General features: G+C 30.9%; 1 long non-coding RNA gene across 1 annotated transcript; it reads left to right on the top strand.

Moving 5' to 3' along the window:
* Nucleotides 1-21,814: 21,814 nt before the first annotated feature.
* Nucleotides 21,815-22,236, top strand: LOC144546194 (uncharacterized). Its single transcript, XR_013508716.1, has 3 exons — nucleotides 21,815-21,875; nucleotides 21,972-22,097; nucleotides 22,195-22,236. It is a non-coding gene; the product is annotated as an uncharacterized LOC144546194 (long non-coding RNA).

The raw sequence follows: 22,236 nt of genomic DNA, 5'->3' as shown, positions 1-22,236 counted from the left end.
AACGACCCAAACTAATAAAAAAGATAAAGAAACCGTGAAGAAATAGATCTCTGTTAGATTCCTCTCTAGGTTAAAACCCTAAAATCAACAAAAATGGTGACACTGCCATTTCGGACCATTCGCCGGCATCAACAAGGAGATCAACTGACTCCACTTGATGAGGCGATGACAATGGTGCCATCGCCTAGCTCAACGATGGAGCGTAGCTCCGGCGACGCCATGGTTGGGGTGATCGGCAAGCTAGGGTTTAGCATTCATATCAAATCACGCACGAAAATTGAAGATATCTTCACTGTCGGACAAAAAGTTCTTAAGAATATATAAGGGAATCCTATAGCGCAACACTGTTATTGATGTAATGTAGATCGACCTTCTCTAAAATTTAAAGGACCAACGACCACTGACAGCATAAGACTCACTTGTGATTGGTCTAAAACAAATAAAAAAAAATCAAATCAAACGATTCACAAATCCTGATGCCCAAATATCCAGATCTTAAAACCCAAAATCCAAATCTTAAGACGCAATACCACTCTGAACAGCCCAATAGCATATAAATGCTCCTAATTAGTGTCTGTATGTTTTGTATAAGCATTAGGCCATGTGTTATCTTTTTTTTTCTATATCAAGTATTAATTTTGTAAACGGCTATAACAGCTAGATCGTCCCTTAACTATATAATCTTGACAATATTTTTTAATAAGTTACAAAAATTGTAAATAAATTTATAGATGGACATGTTATTGGTCAGTTGTATTTTATTTTACTAGTTAAATACATTGTAAGAAATAAAAATATATTTATAGATGTGATGTTGGATGAACCATATCATTTTGTTAAGACTATGGAAAATTATAGTGGTGTCAAATTATATATGAAGAGGGTTCCAATGCCTTATTTTTTTTATACCTCATCATACCTCATATTTTATATCTTCATTTTCTTCATATTCAAAGTCTAAATTGTCGATATAAAATTTCATCTCCATGCATATTTTAGTATAAATATTTTGTTGAATGGTTCGGATCGACAATTTGGACTTTAAAAACGAAAATATAAAATATGAGGTATGATGAGGTATGAAAAAAATGAGGTATTGGAACCCTCCTCATTATATATATGTTTACCATTATTTACCAAGTAGAAAAACATATATTCATCCAACTGTTTTATTAGAAATATACATGATATCGAGTTTCTCCGTTGGAAGCGTCTAATTGTCCACAGTTTTTTCACAAAATAAACTGTCATTTGACTTACACGAATCTTGTAAAATTTCAATTCTATACTGTTATCTCATATAACGAATCATAAACAAAATGCACTTTCAAATTCTAACATCCAGCGGGACCACTTTGTATAATTGTAACTTGCACAACTTACCAAACTAACTATACTTGCTGCGGGACCACCTAGTGCACTTCTCTAATTTGTAGTTAATAACAGCTTCAAAATATTCTAGAACATTTTAAAACTGAACCACTTCTCAAACTTGCAATTTTTTCAAAATAATCTCCGAAATTATACAAAATTAATTTTTTTGAATCAATTTTTTTTTCGAAATGAAAATTAATTTTAATTTTTATGAAATAAATTTCATAATTTTTTCTTCAATTATTAATACTTATATCTTCATCTATATCCTATAAATTAACACTACACATACTGTAAAACATATAAATGCAAACTTTAATACTGTACAATTCACAAATGTAGACTATAAAACTAACATATGCAAACTATAAAATTGTAAATCTGAAACCTAAAACACTATAAAACTGAGATAAACACATTATAAACTTCAATACTATAAATTTAAAAGATATAAACAGTAAAACTAACAAATGCAAACTATGAAACATCAATACATCATCTATTCACAATCACATTGTTAAACATTGGTAACTGTTCACAAGCATAAACTGTCACTATTGAAAACATCACTGTTCAACAATTGTAAAAACAAACAATAACATTCTAAACACAAATCTATACATTCCACATATGCATACGATTTCACATACAAAAACTTTTACTTCATAACCCTGTAAAAAAAATGTCATTCTGCAAAAAAAATAATCATCACTAGAACAATGTGTTCTTTAGAAATGTCATTCTGCAAAAAAAAATAATAAATAAAGTTTATAAAACTCTAAACTATATCCTGTAAAACACTCTACATATCCTTAAAACTGTAAACTGTATCCTGTAAAATTGCGAACTTTGTACTGTAAACCTTTAAACATTAATAATAATAGATATTGTAAAATGATGCATATATCATGTAAAACTATGTACTATATTCGGTAAAATACTCTACATAACTTTTAAACCTGATTCATATATATGTTGTAAAATACTGTATAGATCATATAAATCTATTAAAAAAATACTGAAAATTTAAATCAGTAAAATATTGCATATCATGTATGTTGTAAACATCGATAACCTGTTAAATATTGCATATCATGTAGGTACTGTAAAACTGTAAACTATATCATCTAAAACACTCTATATATTCTGCAAAACTGTAAAATATATTATGTACAATTGTGAACTATATGCTGTAAACCTGAAAAATATTGAGATAATGTGAGATCTATTATAAATCAATCATTGGGCACATGTAGCCAATAATCAGCTAGCATGCAATTCTTTTCTATAGCAATCCGCTAATATGCACATGCTTTAATTAATATTTCACTTTAATCTTACGGGCAAAAGAGTGTTTGAAACTTACGCTTGGCTCATTTCATCATCTCACTGGCTCTTGTTGAATCAATCGTGTTCTGTTAGATCTCTCTTCAACGAGATCCACAAAGCGGAGATAAGGCATCATCTCGCTATCGTCGCAGCCGTCGTTGCCAGATTGGAGTAGCAGTTATAATTTGGCCTTGAAGTGGGCATAGCTAGGGAGATCACAATTGAAACCCTCGATCAGTGTTGTAAAAAATGTCCGTCTAGGCCGATTAATCGGCCGATTAGTCGTTGGCAGTGATCAAATCGTTATGAATTTTTTTGACTAATCAGCCGATTATTTACGAATATGACCAATTATTTCCGATTAATCACTTGGCGGTACCATGCCCATCTGACGACTGCAAGAGAATTTTATAAACCTACAAAATTTTGGAGAATTTTTGGGATATTATTTTGTACAGGAAGGAAATCACCTTCTGCTCTCTTTTTCATTTTCGCCCGATCGAGAAATCAAATTTAGAAAACAAAAATAATGGAGGAGAGAAAGAACGGGGAAATTCATATGAGATAGTTACGGAAAAACAGTTAAAAACAGTTTGGTGGGGACCGAAGTTGTTAAAAGATAATAGATAAGACGTTGTGGACAAAACGTGGACAAAAATTAGTGGATAGAAATTTTTTCTCTACTCCGTTTATGGCGGAGCAATTCTTTTTTCAAAGTAAAATTTGCTATAAACAAATAATTATCGTACAAAAGTATAAGCGAAAAACCTGGAAAGAAACTTTTACATCCAACTTGTTTATATTTTTTCTCATAATCCTAACCAATAAAAATGTGATCCGGCCCTGTTTCTCGGGACATAGCGCACTTAGAGCAACTTAACAAATAACAAACCATAGTAGTGAAAGAAATTAGTCACATCAATATCTATTTCGTCACATTACATTAATTATGTCCATGGACAGAACTAGAAAATTAAAATTGGTGGGGGCAAAATAAATTATTGTAGTGTAATTGTAATTTATAAAGGGGGCCTAATATGTACAAGTACTTGTATAAATTAAAAAATATAAATGACTATACTTAACCACCCCTAACTAATACTATGTTCATCCACGTCACGTCACCTAATGTGGCTTGTGTGTCATGATGTGGCCATCTTTTTTAACCTATCTAATTGTGTTAGGATTGTAACTCCTTAATATATTTTGTACTTCAATTTATTTCACAATTAGAAGTTCAAACAATGGTTTAATTTTTCAAAATGAAAATTAAAGGGCAGAAATAAATCAACAATTTAAAAAAATATTGAAAATTCTCTGGATAATTTTACGCCATACTTGTGCTTAGATATCTAAATATAACTAAATTTTACAAACATATTAATTAAATTCTATTTTATATATCCTTCTAACATATAAAAATAGTTTACTGCCTGAATTTTTGACACAAAAATGATTAAAGTGTTCCGTGTCTGTTTGCTCCTCTACGTATAGTTCTATATTTAGTTTATTTCTAGGTTTTCGCCCGTATGATGATCTGTGTATATATAGCCTAACATTTTGTTTTCTTCGGATACAGCTGAGTATGTATGAAGACAACTCAGGTACTGTTTCCTTTTGATTTCCATCTTTCTTATCTTCAATAATGGCTATTTCATTCGAATATTCCTTCGTTTCTTTACGAAATTACTGATTTTCCAGTAAAACTTAGACGTTAAATTTGAGACTAATTATTGGGTATTTTTTTTCATTTACTTATATTTTTGTAGTTAACGTTCTTTTGTTTGAAACTCGGGGTTTAGCTTCTGCAAGAAGATGAAACTATTTTTCGACTCTTTCCCTTTTTCTTTCTGTGTATACTACAAAGGAAAAACGTAATTAATTACTATCTTCTTTTCCTCCTTTCTCATCTCCATAAATTTTTCTTTCCTCTTTTTCTCATCTCCATAATTTTTTCTGTGTATACTACAAAGGAAAAACTTAATTAATTACTATCTTCATTTGAGAGTTGAAGCACTTAATTCTTTACCCAATTACTGACCATCCTTTCACTAAAATTTAGACAATTAACTTTGAAACTACTTTTTGGTATGTTCTCCAAATTCTGACTGTAATTTAATTTCCATTTTTTTTTTTATTTATGGAGGTCGCTGCAATTTTCCAATATTGATCACTGAAGTTTGAAGGTAACATCAGCGATAAGCAACCACTTTGTCAGCAAAACCAGTGAGAGGCAGACGAACAGGTAAGTGATATTTTTTTAACAATGCACTGATGCTCAAGACTTATCTAAATAGGAAATATTAATTAATGATTATTCTGATATAATATACAAAAAGTATCTTTGTTGAGCATTCAAAATTTGAAATCTGTTAACAATGGTCTTCTTCAAAGAAACAGCGGTCTTGAAATCTGAGATGTTGTTGTCTAAATTATATACCAGTTGTCATGTCTGTATAGAGCTTTTTGTTCCCTATATTGTTTCAAAACATGAACAAACAACTCCGAACGCGCCGTAAGAATACTCAAGTATATTTTTTTGCATAATATATTTTGTATATGATTGATTTAACATGCACATATAATAGACATAATGAGAGAGTTTATCAATGAATTCGAGTGATCTTATGATCACAATATGGGGTCTAAATTAATTAAAAACATGAACGCACTCTACAAACACATTGTACGTAAATGCATTCCAGAAGAAATGGATGCATAGTATTTGTCGCATTTGTTTGATTTGATACAGAAAACATGAACGTACTCTTCAAACACATAGTAGTATTTATTCGCTTGTAATAGACAAAGTTAAATGCACTATAAATATTTTTTAGAAGAACTTAATACATATTTGTTCTATATATATGTTTGATTTAACATAGATATTATTGTATGATAGACATAGCGTTAGAGCCTATCCGTCAATTTTGGTGATCTTAAGATCACAAGTGAAACCAAAATTGATTGAAAAGTATCAGACATAACAAAGCGTAATGTAAAGAAAATTTAAGTATAATTTAAGTTGTATTTATTTGATCTTGTGTGATTCTACATCGAACATTATTTGACCTTGTTGGTGTCTAGATATATATCCCCTGTGCTCTATACAGACATGACAAAGGGTATATAATTTAGACACTGACCTCTCAGATTTCACCACCTCTGTTTATTTGAAGAAGGCCATTTTTAACAGATTTCAAATTTTGTGGATCAACATTGAAAGTTGAATTCTTGTAACCTCAGTGCTTTTATTTGTTTTGAGTATATATAAGTATTATTTCATATTGGGCTAATGAATTGACCCATTTAGTGAAAATTGATCTGATCAATTTCCTACCTTTTAATTTTAGGCAAGCATCATTTCAGTATCAATTAGAATAATTTCATATTATAATTACTTTTCGGATTTTACATCATCACCAAATTATCTACTAAATACATACATATACAATTAATGGGCTGCAATATTGATTTTCTTATTCTACTTGCTGGAGTTCATATAATTTGTACTCTGTAAAGATATATATATACCACTAAAATACAGATTGAAAAGTTAAACATTACACACAATTATCCAACTATCTACCCTTAGAAACATCCCCATATACTGGCTAGCAATTTGCAATGCCAAATCCTACTATAAACACCTCTAGAAACATGCCATAAGTTGTAATAATTCTGACCATGAATGCACACAAACTGGGTATTGCCACAATGGCTAATATGACAAAGAAAGGCGAGTCTGCACCAAAACCGAAGAAGCCTTAATCATTCCTAAATTGAAGGCAGAAACCAGGTATTAAATGTCTTGATTTCAAACTTTTTTGAGAATTTTTGCCTTCCCTAACTTTCATATGTATCGGCCTCTCCCTTCACCCAAGAAGAAAAAAGAGGAAAATAAAAAGGAGAAACCCTAGCCATCGTCGCTCTCTTCTTCTTCCTCTTCCACTTTTTTCCATTTCATTCCTCCCACTTCTAGTTTTCTTCTCCGGTATATTAATATCCTTCTCTCTCTCTCGTCTCTATCTTCTCAAACGGAGAAAAGAATGAGAGAGAGGGGAAGGAGCCGAGCCGAGCCGAGCGGAGCCGAAAGTGCGGTATCCCCATCTTGATCGGAGAGCGAGCAATCTGGCCGTCGAAGCGCTGCGGTTATCGGACGAAAGTGGATCTGATCGTACATAGAGATGGAGAAAGAGGTAATAGGGTGTTTTTTAGAGTAGCTATGTGTGATTAGTTGATTAGAGTGGTTTACGTGATTTCATGAGAATAAATGAGTTTAGATCTAGGAAGGAGGGTCATTTGACCTGTTGTAAGTCTGTTTTTTATCAATTAAATTGTTGGTGTGCATTTAAAGCCACTAACCTTAAAAAAAAAAAAAAAAAAACTTTCATATGTATCCACCAATTCTGATATATTGTTCAGCATTCAACAGTATCAAGAATGGTAAGAAATTACAGTTGCTGACTTTAAAATGGAAAAGGCATAATGAAATAATGTGATAATGTGATAACATTATATACAGAACTAGCATTGTAACAATTGTAAAATATGTAAATAACAGAAAAGTTGTACAATAAAAGTTCATAATTTTCTGATGCAACAACTTTTTTAAGTATTTATTCTGTTTTATTAAAATAGTCACGTTTTGCATACACATACACATTAACTTAATTTCCCAACTATAGTTGCCACAACATCAACTTTAGGCCTGGCCTTGTTTTCAAAATCAATTCTGGTGCATGGCCCTAAGTTGAGTATATCATTTTCATGAACTAGTTCTAAATAACTACCATGTTTCTATAATTATTTTGAAATTATACTAAAAAATATATGGTTTTGAATTATTTTTATTCTAGAAGTAGAAACTAGAAAGTGTTGTCCCTTGACCAGAGTTGACTCAGCATGTGTCAATATCATGTTTATAGTCAGTCATGCATAATGGATACCAATCAAATAGTGACATGTTTATAGTCAGTCATACTAGAAAGTGTTGTCGTTCGGAATTTGATAACAATTTCCATGTGATATGTTTACATACTGATCTAAGATTTCATATTGATTTAGCGTATAACAATTTAAGAAAAACATAAATAATTGATATGATAATTTCATGATAACATTGACCTACATCAGTGACCATAAAATTTTACAATCATGCATTAATTAGTTTTTTGGTCCATGACACATCTGCAAAAGAAGTCCGTAATTCTACTTAACTTCAGTTTAAAATTTTTGATATTGTAAAAGTAAACAAAAATGTTATACTCATTCAGTTAAATAAAAAAATAGTATCTCAATAACAAACCCATGCAAAAAGTTAATTTTGGCCACACAATTAAGTTCGTATCTCTATTCTTAATATTGTTATTAAATTTTAGGACTTGCTATTTGATTTTCTCCAATGACTTAGTATCAAAATTTTAGACAAGCACTAACATTATATGTAATTGTTTTCTTTATTCTTTTGGTCTCTGTGATCTTCATTTGTATTTAGCAAGTGCAACTCTTAATTACGGCTCAAGAAGTTGAGGATCATACGTCTGTGCATTTAAAATAACATTGAAAAAAGGGAGAAACAACCATGAATAAAATTAATGGTTAGGCATTTGACATTATCATTAGAAATGCATGTCACATAATAAAATGGTTATGAACTAACACTTTATCAATTACTTGGAGTCCAATAGTAATTAGTTGTACAATAGAAGTTCTTAATTTTCTGATGCAACAACTTTTTTAAGTATTTATAAAGTTTTATTGAATTATGAAAATCATTAAATAGTTATGAATTGAAACTTAAACGGGTGGGTAACACATGACAAAGATAATAATAACATGAATTATTTTTGTAAATAACAAGTTTTATGTTTGGCTTATCTTTTGCAAAATAAGAAAATTAATTACTTCACACCATGCATAACATATAATAAGTTTAATTGATTTTTTTTCAGTCATTTATAAGTTGCTAGCTTTATTAATTTTTTTGTAGGTTCGTTAGAGGATTTAGATTTGAAGTGCTATTTTAATATTTTATACGCCAATTTGTAACTTTGGCTAAAAATGGGATACTATTTTTGGAATACGATTAAAATTGGAAATCCATTTTAAATTGGGAAACCTAATTTAATTTCTCAAGCGTACAGAGTTGTTTGCTCTCTTTGTCGGTTATAATACTATATTTAGCTTCTTCCTCGATAAAGTATTGAGCTCCTCGAGTATATATAGCTAGCCTCTAATTAATTTGCTTTTCGTTCAGGTTACAAGGTGAGCTGTGTATCAAGAAGACAACCAAGGTATGTATCAAGAGAACTGAGGTGATTCATTTTAATTAATTTTTTTGTTTCAAACTCGATCAACTATGTGGAAAATTCTCTAATATATATTGTGAGATTATTTATTCGGTATTTTCTAAAAATTCTGACTGTAATTTAACTTCAATTGTTTCGGATTTATGGAGGTCGATGCATTTTTCTGTTAAATAAGATGAAGCTATTTTCCAACTCTGTCAATATTTCTCTTTGTGCCCAACATTAAAGGATGGAGCTTTTTGCAATAAATTATTTCTCGACTTGTGGCAAATGCGTGGCTCACAACATCAAATTGATAAATAAAAAAACCCTGGTCTATGTTCTTCTCACAATACGAACGAGTTGTTAACAAACTGGCTCGGATCAGTCTGAGATAGTCTTCAAACTTTATAGCTAGACTCGTAACATCTCTAATTGCAGAACTACTATTACCTATTTCACAAATTATATATAATTAAGAAATAATGATTTATTTCGATTATTTTTTTGTTGGTAACGTCAACTTTCTAAATTGCAAACTCATATATATATATTTTTCTGACTACATGTGAACAGAAAATGGGAAGACAAAAGCTAGTGATTCGTAAATTGGAAGCTAAAAAACGAGAACATATATTTTCTCAGAGACTGGTCGGCCTCTTCAAAAAGGCCAAAGATCTATCAATTTTGTGTGATGTTGACATCCTCCTGGTCGGTTTTACCACCAAGGGAAAACCTTTCCTTCGGTTGGGGGAAAATAGGTAGCTAACCCCTTTTTGCAAATTAGCATATTACTTGCAATAACACTAAAGAGTAGCTAAGAGTTTGAGTTGCGAGTTAGAACTGCACATGTTCAATTAATTAGGTTTATTTTTTTATTTTTTCTTTCCCTAATAAAATACATGGTTTTCCATCTGAAATTGTGAAATGCAAAGTCCATAAATTACATTTCTTTGCTTGAAAAGTTTGATAAAGAATGCATGTTCTTTTCTTTATTCTCATTTATAGTAACTTTGAAGCGGTAATTGGAAGATATGCTAACATCGATGCAAAAGAAAGGAATGAAAGGTATGCATTTTTCTCAAAATGAATTTACATTTTTAATTGTTAATATTTTTTGTATATTTTTTTCTAACGAAATCTACATTTTTTATTTGTTTTCTCAATTGAGCAGAAGAGTGGAAGCTCTTAAGGTAAGTTTCACCACTATGATCTTTTATTAGAGTTATTGTAATTCATTTATTTATTTTAGTAACTTATTTGCAAAATTAGGATTGTGATTGGTAAATTTTTTGTCTAAATTTTGTTTTACCTAAACAGGATTTAAGGAAAATGTGCAAAAAGGTTGATCACGAAATTAACTTTGAAGAACTAGTTAGTCAAGGGTCAGTTTTATTTTAATTTGTTAATTGTTAATTAATATGTTATGCTTTTTGATAGTTATTGACTCTTTTGTTTATTCTTCCTGTTGCAGCTCCCAACCAATTGAGCCAATTGAGCCAATTGAGCCAATTGAGGTAATGTTTTGAAAAAACTGATATCAGAAATCCAAGAACTACTACAGGAATAATAATTAATGCACATATGAAAACTAGTTTTTTTTTAGAATATATAAAGATTATTAATAAATCATGCAACTTTATATCACAATTTCATTATTTTATATGAACTACTACAGGAATAATTATTTCATATTTTTTTTATCAACTACTATTGATGAAAAATATAAATTATCTGACATAGGAATAAACCATGCAACTTTACGAAACTATCAGTTTTGATATAAATGGTTATTGGTTTTTTACGTATAAAGCAACAACAATGATCAGCTTTCCTTCAAATAGGATTTATTGTTAAGATGTGATTCTCTTTTCTTTTGCAGGATGCCTACACAGCCGAAATAAATGAAGTTGTTAATCTTTTGGGTTCATTGATGTAATGAACTTAAACTTTTTCTATACTATTGAAATTTATCATTAGCGCGCCCAAATGTTGATTTCAAGTTGATTAAACGATGTATAGGCTTTGTGAATTAGTCTATATATTTGGAATAATATCTTATTGATTGAATTTTTTCATTGTGCACAATGAATTCAACTTAAACAAAAAAACAAAGTGTGAAAGAAAAAATGAAAAAAATACTGACAATATGGTATTTTGTAATTTCAGTGACATTCAAAATATCAATAAGATTGAAGACATAAACGTGTTAGAGAATATGGAGAAAGAACTTGTTGATCTACTCAATCATATTCGAACTGAAAAGGTTGGCATCTCCTTCAAACTTTTCATTTTAATTTTATTTTTTCCAATTGTGAACAAAAAAAAAACAGAATCATTTTTTATGTTTTGGAAAAACGATATTGCTTTTTATTATAAATAACTAACAAATCCTTTCTTTTCACTAGGAAAATATCTTAGATAACTACAGTGCCGAGGTAGGCTATACACTTCACTGATCTCAGCTACTATTCATTTCCAGTACTAGTACTTTTTTTAGGATTTGATTCTTCCATTTATTTTATCTAATTTAATGTTTATTGAAAAACTAAAAGTTGATGGTGTTGATACCATCCTATAACATGCATTCCCTAACGTACCAAATGGATGTCGAATAAACTAGTAAACCAGATAATACCAAAAGAAACAATCTCTTTATGGGTATCCCTGAATATATGATAAAATCTTTCTGTTTCAACTTTTACTTTTACTTGTATTCTTAATTATCAGTATCAAATGAACCAATTCTTTCAACCAAATGAAGAACCTAGTCCCTTTTCATATTCTATGAATGATGGTCAGCAAGTGGTGCCTCCACATAATCCGATGCTTCCTCAATGGTGAGTTACTTTGTCAGATTAATTAGAATTACCTAGTTACTGGTATGTACTGGTCATTTAAGCATACGAGCATTGTACCAATATGTATTCACTGCACTTTTTGTAACTATTATAATGGCAGCAAGGATATCACTGAGTTCAACAGTGTATACAAAGTTCAAGTGAATGACCCCACACAAGACATCACATGGGCTCAGATGGATGCAGTTATTGATCAACCTTTTGATTTGATCCCTCTCACGTAAGATGACAAATTTAATTTTTACTCTAACATTCTCCAAATGCATAACAAATGGAACAATAAATAAATAAAATGTTTGCATAAATGATTTTGCGCAGGGATCCATCTGTTTCCATCGAGAGCAACAAGATAGACAATATATTACAAAACATGGGAGCCATCAATAAAAATGGGAATGGGAATGATAACACAAACAACATCTTCAATGGCCAAGAAGATTGGTTCAACGAGATGGAGTTCTTAGATGAACCGGCGGATCCTGTTGTTTCTATGGAGAGCGACAAGATAGACAACATACTACAAAACGAGGGAGGCATAAATGGAAATGGGAATCGGAATGGTAACACAGACAACGACTTCACGTATCAAGAGGAATGGTTCGACGAGAAGTGGTTCTTAGGTGAACCGGCGGATCTCCACCTTCCGGAATCTTTGAACAATGGAAGCAATGATTTGGTTGGTATCTTATTTGAACAGAATGTCTTTTTCAAAGAGAAAAATGACGACTAGGGAGATGGAGCAGAGGCGCATGATTCCAACTTCCAAGACTGGATCTTCAAAACATCAGACTTTTGAACCTACGTCTGTCATGAGTTTCATCTTCTTCTTTTTCCTTGTTGAATTAATGTTTGTTTTTCTGAATTTTGTTGAAGAGAGAGAAATTTGCATAGACTAAATTAAAATCTCTCTCTTCCCTTTCAATGGTATTTTTTTTTTTTTTTTTTTTTTTGCAGGTTCCTTTCATGGGCAATTTTAATGGATGGAGATTAGACATTTTAATGGCACTCCTTAATTATATGTATGGTCTATTTTAATGTGTTGTCATATTCATGGGCAATTTTAATTAATTTAATTCAGTATTTTAGATTTATATTCTTAGTGAAATTTTAGTTAATTTCACAGTCTAATAAGAATGAGAAAGGAAAAGAGGTGTACCCGCTAGAAACCTATATATTCTTTCAATTTTCTCCATTATTTAATTCATTATTTTGTTACATATAAAATAATTACTAAATTAACTATATTACATGAATTATTTTCTAACTTCAATTTTACATATAAACACTTTTAAATCTAACTAGATAGTTGTACTAATGACGAGTTCACTATTTTATCATATTGCATCATAAATATTAATTCAAAATAAATAGCGATAGACAAAGGTACTAATGAACTAGGTGACATGTTTTACTTCACATTTGTATTTTCATTCATTAATTCAATTTTATATCCGAACTAAACTCAACATAATTTATATATTGAGACAAATTCACATTTTTTTGAATTAATTAACAATTGAGAAAACTAATATTATGCTTCATGAATAAAACCAAAAAACTAATATTTGGTAACAATATATGTACGGAAATTATGGACATGATTGTCAGAAAATATCTTTCTTTTTGAAGAATATTTCTGCAATATTATGGTCACCAACATTTTTCAAATATAAAAATATCGAAATATAAGATGTTAATTAAAGAACTGTTTACTGTACATAAACAACACCAATATTATTCTCAAATTATTCACGATTTCTATGAATTATCTTAATTACACAATATTTATTTCCTAAACCGAAATACTTTCTAATATATATTTGTTTTGCCTCTCTTGTAGGACTAAGATCTCCAGTCCAAATTCAATGTTTAACTCTGAATTATATCCGAATTATTTCGGGATCACGAAATTTTTATCATGGCAAATCTTTCTCGAATCCTTTAGTTCTCATTATGTTCTCTACTAGGGGTGAGAAAATTGCTCATAACCCGCTCGCTAAAACCTCACTAATAATACACTTAATATTAATTCACTTGGTAATTTAACCAAGCATAAGCATGCTCCAACTCGCTCATAACTTGTTCATTAACAACTGATTGGCTATTTGCTTATATTAAATTATGTATTGTTTTGTTGTTTGCTTATGTTCAATTATGTACTGTTTGGTTGTTAATTTCAATGATTTAGTTTTTTTTTGTCAAATTTGCTTCCTAATATGTATTATTTAGGGCTTTCAGTTACAAAAAATTAAAATTTTCTTAAAATTCAAACATCAATTGGTCTTAGGTCTTCACTAGTTGCTTAACAAGTTATGTAACAACCCAAAAATTTTGAGTTATGATTATTTAAGCTAAAATATTATTTCCATATAATATTGAAACCACTATTATGCGTCTAGTAAAAATAAATAAAAAATGAAATAGTAAACTTGTCATCTTTGATTTGATTTTCTAAATAATTAATTTGATCAAATTTATTTTCATTAAATTTTATTTCCTCCCGATGACTTTACTGGTCCACTATTCATTTCCATTTTTTTTTTTGTGTTAACTCCCGAATACCATGAATTACACGATCTCTAAATTAATAACCAACTTCTTTATAACCAACATCCTAAATCTCTCTATTAGTGGTTTTCAAGCAGTTAACTCCACAAATTAACCCTTGCCCTTTTCGGTTAAAAAAATTTTCAATTTTTTTTTCTTGGTTAATCCGCTCATTGTAAAATTGAATTCTGGTTATTCTTTCTTTTGGGGGACTTGGTGAATGGAGGGGAGAGACTGCCACTTAGAAAAATATCGAAAATAAAAAGAGAAAGGTTGGGAGGAAAGGGAAAAAAAAAAAAGATGATGACGGAGAGAATAGAGAGAAGAGAGAAGCGAGAAGGGGAGTCGGCAGCCCTATGCGGTTCTGACGAGAAGGAGCCAGAGGTTAAGGGAGCTTCTCGGTTTGCTTGCTCTCTTGCTTGTGATCTTGTGGCTACTCTCGAATGACGACTCAAATAGCTTGTTTACGTTAACAGACTTGAATTCGAGCTACATCGTGTCATCGTAACAAGTGCGGATTTCGAGTTATTCTTAGATTATTCTTCCAACATATTTTATTGTTTGTTGATTTTATTGTAAGCTGGTCGATTGCTTGATGGTTTTCTAATTACTAGTTATCATGTAGTTAAATTCTTGATTTGGTATTGAGATACATGGCATAAAAATAATGAACACTAATTATTTTTACATAGCATGATTGCTTATACTATTATAATATGTGTTAGAAAATAATGAACTGTAAAGTGCCAATTCTAAACTAGAACTCGGTATGGTTCATCACGGTTTGATTGAACATGGTTAATTACGATATATGTGAATTGTAGGTGTTACTGAAAATATAAGATCGCTAGGAATAAATTGTGTTGAAATTTAAAGAACATAGAAGTAACATCTCCATAGCAGCCCATCACAATGACAAGTACAGTAGGAAAAGTGTACATGTATTATTTATACATGTATTACATCAGGATGTCATATTTACTATGTTTGTTCTCTCAAATTGTTTCTGTTTTTTTTGTTGATTTTGTGTGCTTGTTATTTATTAATAGGAGTTTCTCAAATTGTCTGATGAATCCTTTCTTCATTTATGAGATTGCGTGACATGTGGCATTCTATATTATATTGCATGAGACATACTGAAATATTTAAGTTGCATGGCATGCATTGACAATCTAAATCATGAGCTTAGACGAAGTCTTCATATAGTATAATTTGCATGTACGGTGCATATCATAACTTGAATCATGAAATTGTTGTATATGAGCTAAGTGAATATTGTAAGCTTTGCATGTATAGAACTGTGAATTGGAAAAAAAAATGATGGTTATTATGCTCTCATATATTCGGGTAGCGCATAGCTGGGCAATGTAGGCATCATATTCGAGTAGTGCATAGCTGGGCTATGTAGGCACCCTATTTGGGTAGCGCATAGCTGGGCTATGTAGGCATCATATTCAGGTAGCGCATAGCTGGGCTATGTAGGTGCCATATTCAGGATACACTAGATCACTTGTGCATTAAGTAAATGAGATAGTTACATATTTTCTACATGAACAGATTACATGCTCCTTGTTTCATTTCAGTTTGACAACAATTTTCTTTGATTTACATTATTATTGTTGATATCTTTTATTTGTTCTCAGTGCTGGATTGGTTTATGTTAGTTGGGTCTGAAGATAAATTGACTGAAACTGAATACTGCACTGAGAGATTTTCAATATCTCACTGTTCCACTTTGTGGGTCCAAGTACAAAATGCAATATAAGGAAAGATGATGTTGAACTTCAGGACTGCGGGACTTGCTATAAGAAATAGTAAGTTATGTCATTGGTAATATATGTATATATATGGTTATGTAAGATGATAAAAATCGTCAAGCGCTGATGAGTGCGGTTGGTTGTCTACCCTTTTGTCGGGGTGTGACATTTGCATTAATAATTTTGCATAGGGAGACATACTACAAAACAAGGGAGGAATAAATGGAAATGGAAATGAGAATGAAAATACAAACAACAACTTTGACATGTGTCAGGAAGATTGGCTCAACACGAAAGGCCTTCTGGAAGGTTCAAACAATGAAAGAGATGATTGGTTCAACTTTGACTAGAATCTTTTTTCCCGGAAGACAATGTTGAGAAGGGAGTTGGATCAGGGGTGCCGCATTCTTGCTTCCAAAACTGGAACTTCAAACCATCTGGTTTTTAGACGTACATGTGTCAATTCCATTTTTTATTTGCTTTCTTTGCTTAATGTTGATTGTTTCCTTTCTTTGTTGATGAACTCTCCACTTGCAGAACTTTATGCTTGTTATGGATAGAGATTTGGATATTTTAAGAAATTTCTTTTATATATGCATGGTAGACTTGTATGTGTTTGCTTATTCATGGCCTATCTTAATTATGAACAAAATAAAATAAACTGGTGAGCACTCTCAAGACCGATACTGAACCGAGTCGAGCTGAACCAAAATTCAATTAAACCTCAACATAAAGCCAAATGATACAGTCTCTCCATCAGGAATCGTATAACGATCCAAACTAATCAAATAGATGCAGAAACCGTGAAGAAATTGATATGATAGATCCCTCTCTAGGTTAAAACCCTAAAATCATTCAAAACAGTGACACTGTCATTTCCGACCATCCGCTGGCATCAATAGATGATCAACTGACTCCACTTGACGAGGCAATGACAATGGTGACATCTCCAAGATCAGCCATGGAGCGTAGCTCAGGTGACACCATGGCTGGGGTGATCAGCAAGAATTTAGCATTCATATCAATTCTCGCACATTGAAGATATCATCACTGTCGGACAAAAGCATCAATAGAAAGTTCAAAAGAATGCAGGAATGCTATAGTGCAACACTATTATTGAGGTAATCTAGATCGACATCCTCTAAAATTCAAAGGACCAACAGCCACTGACAGCATAAGACCCACTTGTTAGTGGTCTAAAACAAATAAAAAAATCAAATCAAACTATACACAAATCTTGAAGCCCAAATATCCAGATCTTAAAACCCAAAATCCAAATCTTAAGACACAATACCAATCTCAAAAGTCCAATAGCATATAAATGATGCTAATTAGTGTTTCTATGTTTTGTATAATCTTTTGGTCATGTTTACTAAGTAGAAATCTTGTAAACGGCTACAACAGTTAGATCATCCCTTAACTATATAATATCACTACAACAAAGTAAACACTTTTTGCGAGGGAAAAAGCGCATTTATGATGGTACTCCCTCGCAAAAAGTACCGTCGCAAAAAGAAAAAGCTGAACAATGAGAGTAGTCCGTCGCAAAAAGTCATTTTTTTATCCTCGCGAAAAGTGTCTCATTCTTGTTGTAATCTTGATAATATATTTCAGTAAGTTACAAACATTGTAAACAAATTTATAGATGGATGTGTTATTGGCAGTTGTATTCTTTTTACTAATTAAATACATTGTAAGAAATAAAAAATATATTTATAGATGTGATGTTGGAGGAACCTTATCATTTTGTACAGATTTATTAAGACTACGGAAAATGAATATATATTTTTCAAAAACTTACATTCTTCCGACGAAAAACTTACATTTAATTCTCTGCTCCTTTATGGCGGAGCAATTTTTTTTCGAAGTACAATTTGCTATAAACAAATAATTATCGTACAAAAGTACAAGCGAAAAATCTGGAAAGAAACTTTTACATCCAACTTGTTTCTATTTTTTTCTCATAATCGTAACCGTAAAAATGTTATCCGGCCCTATTTCTCAGGATATAGCGCACTTAGAGCAACTAAAGAAATATGAAATCAAAGTACTAAAAGCAATTAGTCACATCACGTTCAGAAACGAAACTATAATATTAAAATTTATGGGGGCTAAATAAATTATTGTAGTGTAATTTTGTTTTATAAGAGACGCTAATATACAACAAGAATGAGACACCTTTCGCGAGGATAAAAAAGTGACTTTTTGCGACGGACTACTCTCATTCTTCAGCTTTTTCTTTTTGCGACGGTACTTTTCGCGAGGGAGTACCGTCATAAATTTGTTTTTTCTCTCGCAAAAAGTATCTACATTGTTGTAGTATGTACAAGTACTTGTTTAAATTATATAATATAAATGACTAAAGTGCCAAAATATAAATGACTATACTTAGCCACCCTAACTAATACTATGTTCAGCCACGTCACGTCACGTATGTAATATGACTTGGGTGTCATGATTTTTTTAGGATTTTTAAGTATATTTTTTTCCATTTTATCATTTTACGTAATATCACGTCACGTCATGAACGCCTACATGATTTGCTTTAGGAATTTTTCCGCGTCATGCCACCCATTTAAGTAGCCTTTTTTTAAAGCTAGCTGATTGTTTTAGGATTGTTACTCCTTAATATATTTTGTACTTAAATTTATTTCACAATTAGAAGTTCAAACAATTGTTTCATTTTTCAAAATGGAAATTGCCGGGCAGAAATAAATCAGCAATTTAAAACAATATTGAAAATTCTCTGCATAATTTTACGCCGTACTTGTTCTTAGATATCTAAATATAACTTTATATATCCTTCTAAAATATAAAAATAGTTTCTGCATAATTTTACCAACATATAAATTAAATTCTATTTTATATATCCTTCTAAAATATAAAAATAGTTTACTGCATGAATTTTTGACACGATAATGATTAAAGTGTTCCGTGTCTGTTTGCTCCTCCTCTACGGTTATAGTTTCTATATTTAGTTTATTTCTAGCTAAGTTTTCGCTTGTATTATCTGTATATATAGCCATTCACCCATTCCATTTTGTTTTTTCGCTCAGAATATATGGAAGTTATGATTTTGTTTTTTCGCTCAGGATACATGGGAGTTATGTAAAGGAGAGGACTCAGGTACTGGTTTCTTTTCATTTCCTCCCTTTCTCATCTTTAATAATGGTCATTTCATTTGAGGATTAACTGCATCACTTATTTACCAACAATTAATTTTGAGACTAATTATTGGTTATTTTCTTCATTTATATTTCTTTTTTGTTTAATGTTCTTCTGTGTGAAACTCGTTTTGTAGCTCGTGCAAGAAGATGAAACTATTTTTCGACTCTTTCCCTTTTTCTTTTTGTGTCCACCATAAGAGGAAAAACTTATTTAGTTACTATTGTCTTTTCCTCCTTTTTCATCTCCATACATTTTTCTTTTCCTCTTTTTCTCATCCACATAATTTTTCTTCTCCTCTTTTCTGATCTCCATTAATGCTTATTTCATTTGAGTGTTGAACGACTTAATTTTTTACCCAATTATTGATCATCCTTTCTGACTATGGTGAACAGAAAATGGGGAGAAACAAGTTAAAGATTCAGAAATTGGAAAGTAACACCAACCGACAGGTCACATACTCGAAACGGAGAACGGGTATCCTCAAAAAAGCCAGAGAACTGTCAATTTTGTGTGATGTCGATGTTCTCCTCCTCATTTTTTCCACCTCGGGAAAACCTTCACTATGTTTGGGGGAAAAAAGGTACCTGACCCCTTTTTTGCAGATTTGCATATTACTTGCAACATCACCAAAGAGTAGTTAAGAGTTTGAGTTAGGAGTTAAACAACACATGTTTAATTAATTGGGGTTCTTTTTTTTTCTTTCCTAATGAAATACATGGTTTTCCATATTAAGTTGTGCAATCCAGAGTCCACACATTACATTTCCTTGTATAAAGTTTGATAAAGCATGCATGTTTTTTTTTTCTTTTCTCATTTATAGTAACTTCGAAGATGTAATAACAAAATATGGTAACCACAGTCCACAAGATAGGAACAAAAGGTATGCATTTTTCAAAATTGATTTACATATATTATTATTTCTTTTTGTATTTCTCTAACTAAATCTCCCTTTTTTTTGTTTATTTTCAATTGAGCAGGAGACTTGAAAGCCTTGAGGAAAGTTTCAAAACTATTATTACTTTTTTAGATTTATTGTATTTATTTATTTATTTTAGTTATTTATTTTCAATTTGTATGATTAGTGTAATTGTTATAGATAATTCTTAGTCTAAATTTTCTTTGCCTTGAATAGGCTTTAAGAAAAACATTCAAAAAAGTTGATCATGAGGTTGATATGGCAAAACTAGATTATCTAAGGTAAGCTTATTTTTATTTTAGTTAATTATTAATTCATATGTTATGATTGTTTATAGTTATTGATTATTATTTTTTTTTTTGGGTCTTCCTTCTTGCAGCTCCCAGCCAGTTGAGGTAATGTTTTGAAAAAGCTTATTTGATAAATCGAGGCACTATAGGAATAGTAATTAATGCACATATAAATATTAGTTTTTATTATAATATATAATTATTATTAGCATAAATTACTCATTACCTTGGTATATAATGCAGCCACAGGTCCCAATTATTGGTTCATTTCATATAAGTGATTATTGAAAACTGTCTTTAACTTCTTTTTTGTGTTAAAATGTAATTTTCTTTTGTTTTGCAGGAATTAAACCAGGAACTATTACATTACACAGACGAAATAAATCAAGTTGTTAATTTTTTGGGTCCATTGATGTAAGAACTTACACTTTTTTATACGATTGAAATTTATCATTAGCCCAGATACAGATATCAAGTTGGTTAAATGATGTATAGGATTTGTGAATGAAGTCTATAAATATTGAATTATATCTAGTATAATTAAGGTCTTAATGTGCAAATGAATTCAATTATTCAAACAAACAAAAGTGTGCAAGAAAAACGAAAAAATATTGACAAGATGGTATTATGTATTTTTCAGTGACATTCCATATATCAATGAGATTGAAGACATACACGTATTAGAGAATTTGGAGAAAGGAATTATTAATCTAGTTAATTGTATTCGAGATCAAAAGGTTGACATCTCCTTCAAACTTTCATTTTATTTTTATTTTCATCAATTGTGGAAAAAAAAAACACTGAATCGTTTTTTTTTGGAACAAATATTCATTTTTATTATAGACAACTAACAAATCCGTTCTTTTCACTAGGAAAATAACATGAAGGAGCTGTATAATGCCAAGGTATAATACACTTCTCTGATCTCATCTTTTATTTATTTTCAGTACTGGTACCTTTCTAGGTTTGATACTTTGATTCCTCTCCATTTATTTTTACCAGTTTCATGCTTATTGAATAACTAAAAGTTGATTGCCTCGGTATCATCCAACTCATCCATTTGATCCATAATGTACCGAATGGATGTTGAACAACTTAGTAAAGCAGATAATACCAGAAGAAACAATCTCTTAATGGTTATCCTCTTGGTAGGTCGGTTTTGATTTTGATTAGTAATGTAAGATGTATATTTGATAAAATCTTTTTGTTACTACTTTTACTTTTACTTTTATTCTTAATTCTCAGTATGGAATGAATCAATTCTTTCAACAAAATCCATTTTATTACACTACGAATGATATCCCGCATACCATGCTTCCACATAATTCGGTGCTATCTCAAAGGTGAGTTATTTGTATATATTTACTGGTCATTTATAAGCTTAAGATGCACTGTTTCAATATGTATCATTACATTGGTAGTAACTATCATAATGGCAGCAATGATACCAATGAGCGCAACATTGGATACAATGTCACAATGAATGAACCCGCACACATTTGGGCTTCAATGGATGGAATCGAACAAACGGTTATCGATCAACCCACTGATTCAATCCCTGTCACGTAAGATAACAAATTTAATTTTACTCAAACATTCTCCAAATACATATAAAAGAAAAAAATAAATAAATAAAATGTTTGCATTAATGATATTGCACAGGGAGACTGCTGTTTCCATGGAGAGCGAAGAGATAGCCAGCAT

This window comes from Carex rostrata, chromosome 29, assembly GCF_964058835.1.
Source record: "Carex rostrata chromosome 29, lpCarRost1.2, whole genome shotgun sequence".
Classification (NCBI taxonomy): Eukaryota; Viridiplantae; Streptophyta; class Magnoliopsida; order Poales; family Cyperaceae; genus Carex; species Carex rostrata.
Note: the sequence above shows the minus strand (reverse complement) of the source record. Positions and strands in the feature narration are given on the sequence as shown.